Source organism: Buceros rhinoceros, unplaced genomic scaffold (genome assembly GCF_000710305.1).
Source record: "Buceros rhinoceros silvestris isolate BGI_N320 unplaced genomic scaffold, ASM71030v1 scaffold33291, whole genome shotgun sequence".
NCBI classification, from domain to species: domain Eukaryota; kingdom Metazoa; phylum Chordata; class Aves; order Bucerotiformes; family Bucerotidae; genus Buceros; species Buceros rhinoceros.
This window is the reverse complement of record NW_010396525.1, coordinates 912-4,055: the sequence shown is the minus strand read 5'-3', so window position 1 is coordinate 4,055 and position 3,144 is coordinate 912.

Here is a 3,144-nt window from a genome sequence, read left to right as displayed (position 1 = left end):
AGCGGCGGCACTAGCGCTGGCTTTCGCGGCACCGAGGTGCTGTACCAACACTCTTTTCAAACGCTAAGGGCTGTATAAACCTACGGTGCAGACAGTGATCTCTGAAAGGAAGTTCAGGAAGAGCAGCAGAGTCCGAAGCCAGCGTCGCTCGCCGCCGCTCCACAGAAACAGAGCCTCCAGCCAGGGCCCAGGCGCGGCAGCGATGCGCAAGAGGCAGGTGGGGGTTCAGGAATGCTGTAACGTTGGTGACAGCTTGAGGCTTTCGACCACGTCATTTTCCAAGTCGAAAATACTTCTGAGTCACACTCATCTCCCCGGGTTGTTTTGGCCGTACCTGCAGCGGCCATGAACTAAAGGGCCATCAGTTTAAACTGGAGCGGTTCCAGCTTCACGTGCACAGGGAGCTCTGGCTGGCAGCACCCCGGGGCTGCTCGAGCAGGCAGAGAAACACCCTCCAGTTCATCACAGCGCAGTCTCCCCGGCAGACCGTACCTCCAAGAACGGAACAGATATCCTGAGGTCACATCCTCTGCGGTGTCAGCCTGCAAGAAGGCTACGTAACCTCGTAATTCAAAGAGATCTTAGTGCTGTAAAAAAAAAAACAAGCCACACACCTCTTATTCCATCCACAGGTCTCAAACACTTAATACAGCCGCTTGTCTCACCCGCTCCAAACGTTCCTAATTCACCTGCTGAGCTCCTTCACAGTCTCGCAGGAGCGGAAAAAACACAAGCCAAGGGCCAGCTGACAACGTGAAGCCAGCTCTTCCTGGCACCGGCGACTGCATTCCGGTCTGGCCCCGTTCTCCTCTCGCTTTCTTAACTTTCCAAAACAAAACGGGACCACAGGAAAGGCGTTCACGAGGGAAAAGTTGGGCTGGGTGGGCAAGTCGCCCTGCGCTCGCTCCTGCTGCAGGGGCCAGCTGTAAACTCGTGTAACAGCATAAATACGATCTGAGTTTTCAGGTAGAGAGGAAGCAGTAACCGCTTTTCTGGAGGTACAGTCAGCTCCAGCGAAGGGCAGAAAGCCGGTTTTCTGCTGTCCCACGTATCAGGAGATAGAACCCAGCTGAAAATCTGCAGGAGGAAGCTTTCAACACGCTGCTCTGCGCTTAAAGCCAAGCCAGAACCTTCTGAGAGAGGCTGCAGACTGATGTCTCAGGAAGGCAACAAATGCAACAAAACTAATCTGTGATCAGAAGGCACAAAGATGTTCCGTGGGATGGAACATTCCTGAAAAGCGAGGGGGAAACTACCCCATCCACCTGCCTGGCTGCCCCGAAGGGTAAACAAGCAGTGAACCTGAGCCCAGCCTGCCAATCCTGGCTGTTAGAAACGGCTGGACCAGGAGCGGGTGGTTTTCTGACGGACCCTGACGCCAAAGCAAAGCGGGGAAAAAGAGGAGAGGTGGTCACTTGGCACTGGCGCTGCCGCAGGGAGGGTCAGGGCCCTGGCTCAGAGAAGAAACCCCCTAGAAAAGGTTGTTTCAGCTGGTGGTGGACACTCAAATGGAAACCAAAGAGGCTTTCTGGGTTTCAGATCTTCCCCCCTCTTCGCTTGGCAGCCCATAACCCCCTTCTTCTGAAGTGGGGAGCTCTGGTTTGCGGTCCCCTCTCCAGCACAGGGCTCTGGAGACCACGGGGAGGGCAGAGGCTCTCGGGCTCTTTGGGGGAGAGCCACCTCCGGTGCTTTCCCAGCCACAAAAATCCCCGCTGCTCCCAGCCCGGGGCACACTAGGTTTTCTTGACGCTCCGTTTCGGGTAGGGAATAATCCCGGTTCGCATCAGCAGGGATGATGACAGGGTGCTCCGAAGGATTAGGTCTGTAAACAGTAGAAGATTTACCAGTCCTCAAGCTGCAAGCGGGGAGGGGGGACCCCAAACTAAAAACCCTCTGCAGATCCACCTCCCTGGGGACTCACAAAGTCTGCGCCCCCTCCCTGCAGGTTGGTCTCTGTTCCTAGACTCCCCCCTCGAGCGGATCTAGTTGAACCGGTGCCAGGCAGCGGTTCTGGCTATTTTTGGCACCGCCACTTGTAACCATCGGCAGCACAACAAGCCTCCACTTGCTGTCGGCAGCGAGGCACCAAGTGAAAACCCCTCCTCTTCCTCTCTTTGTGGCTCTCACCATTGCGCTCAAAGTGGAAGTTGCACTTTCCCCGACCTGGTTTTGATAAAAAAGGGAAATTTCATTCCTGTGGCCAACGCACTCGCAGTGGGGACTTTATTTAGAATATATTAAACACCCCCTGGACTTCCTGTGCTAGAAGAGCAGGCAGAGTCCCGCAGCCCCTGTGACCTCACGTTATGTACCTTCCTCGGAGAAAAGCGCTACAAGGTGAAAGACAACAAGCCATTTCGCCAAACGCTCGGCGCAAACAGCACCGGCACCGCGCAATCGTGAACCACCATTAATCATTGACATGGGGAACTGCCAGCGGCAGGGCGAGTGCACGCAGCCTTATCTGCTCCGGGGGTTCACACGTGTGCGTGACACGCGATGGCTAAGCGGGCTCTGGGCCTCGGCCCCCGGTGCTTCCAAAACCTCCGACTGCACCGGAGCTGCTTGCGCGTTCTCGGGGGGGTCTTGTGACAGGAGGGACACGCGTGATGCACAAGGTGGGAAGGAGAGCAGGGGAATTCCAGAAACGCTGTCACTAGCTCGAGACACCAATAAAGCCACGTCCTGAGTCTCTTTTTTTAATCGTTACAGGTGAGATGGAGAAGCTGAAACCCGAAGATTCAGTCGAAAGGTGACGTTACACTAAGCCTCAATGCTCTTAAACCCCGTGGACACCCTGCAGCCCTCCCCCACCCCCCCATTTTGTTCCTCTGCAGTCGGGTTAGCGAGCGAAACCGGCTCAGCCCAAGCGGTGGCACCGCCGCCACAGCCGGCTGCGTGTTGTGACACGCACAGTCACTGATAACTGGGTGGATTTAGTCACAACTCGCTTCCACACGGCCTCCCGGAGCGCCGAGGTCCCCCATGCGCCGTGGGGTCAGTCTGTGGCTTATTGGTGTGAAAGCTGGACGTTACCGTGCTTGGCAGAGCTGCTGTAACGCAAAACCGGGAGCGTTAATGAAAACCAACCGCAGTCCAGGCGGAAAAAAACAACAACATCCCAGCCCGTGGCAGGAAACGGAG